This window comes from Colobus angolensis, unplaced genomic scaffold, assembly GCF_000951035.1.
Source record: "Colobus angolensis palliatus isolate OR3802 unplaced genomic scaffold, Cang.pa_1.0 Scaffold1312, whole genome shotgun sequence".
NCBI lineage: Eukaryota > Metazoa > Chordata > Mammalia > Primates > Cercopithecidae > Colobus > Colobus angolensis.
Window position 1 is genome coordinate 8100 of NW_012114387.1, and position 1341 is coordinate 9440.

Genomic DNA, 1341 nt, shown 5'->3' on the forward strand with positions numbered 1-1341 from the left:
TTACCAAGGCTGGAGTGCAGTGGCACGATCTTGGTCTCTATCTCTTGACTTTGTGATCTGCCCGTGTCGGCCTCCCAAAGTACTGGGATTATAGGGGTAAGCCCCTACGCCTGACCTGGGGATGCGCTTCTTAAGCAAAATAGCCCAGAATCTATAAATAAAATATTATTACACAAAAATAAAATCTTTTGGATGAAAAAAGGCAGCATAAACACAAATAATAAAGCTGGTAGAAAATATTTGCATCCATACCATCAATGGATGAATTTTTTAATATACAAAGACCTAGTATTGGAAGAAAAAGTTGACAACTCAATAGAAAAATAGGCAAATGATATAAACAGACAAAAGGCAGACAAGCAATTCTGAATGGTAAATAAGTCTAATAAAAGCTACCCACGCAGCCTTCCCACCCCTCCCGCAATACTAGACCCCAGGGTTCCTCCGGTTCGCCTGCCTGCCATGGCCGTCAAAGAAGCAGCTTTCGACGACACTTTGAAAGAATGAGTGATCAACGATGAGTACAAAATACGGAAAAAGAACACCCCTTTTCTTTACAATTTTGTGATGACCCATGCTCTGGGGTGGCCCAGCCTAACTGCCCAGTGGCTTCCAGATGAAACTAGACCAGAAGCGAAAGATTTCAGCATTCACCAACTTGTCCTGGGGACACATACTTCGGATGAACAAAACCATCTTGTTATAGCCAGTGTACAACCCCTAATGATAATGCTCAGTTTGATGCGTCACACTATGACAGTGAGAAAGGAGAGTTTGGAGGTTTTGATTCAGTTAGTGGAAACATTGAAATAGAAACCAAGATCAACCATGAAGGAGAGGTAAACAGGGCCCGTTATACGCCCCAGAACCCATGTATCATTGCAACAAAGACTCCTTCCAGTGATGTTCTTGTCTTTGACTATACAAAACATCCTTCTAAACCAGATCCTTCTGGAGAGTGCAACCTAGACTTGCGTCTCCGTGGACATCAGAAGGAAGGCTATAGGCTTTCGTGGAACCCAAATCTCAGTGGGCACTTACTTAGTGCTTCAGATGACCACACCATCTGCCTGTGGGATATCAGTGCCATCCAAAGGAGGGAAAAGTGGAAGACGATCTTTACAGGGCATACAGCAGTAGTCGAAGATGTTTTCTGGCATCTGCTTCATGAGCCTCTGTTTGGGTCAGTTGCTGATGATCAGAAACTTACGATTTGGGATACTCGTTTAAAAAATACTTCCAGGCTGGGCGCGGTGGCTCAAGCCTGTAATCCCAGCACTTTGGGAGGCCGAGACGGGTGGATCACGAGGTCAGGAGATCGAGACCATCCTGGCTAACACG

General features: G+C 44.7%; 1 pseudogene across 1 annotated transcript; it reads left to right on the forward strand.

Moving 5' to 3' along the window:
• Window positions 1–462: 462 nt before the first annotated feature.
• Window positions 463–1266, forward strand: LOC105506118 (annotated as a pseudogene). Its single transcript, XR_001000873.1, has one exon. The product of XR_001000873.1 is annotated as a histone-binding protein RBBP4 pseudogene (transcript).
• The last annotated feature ends 75 nt before the right edge of the window (window positions 1267–1341 follow it).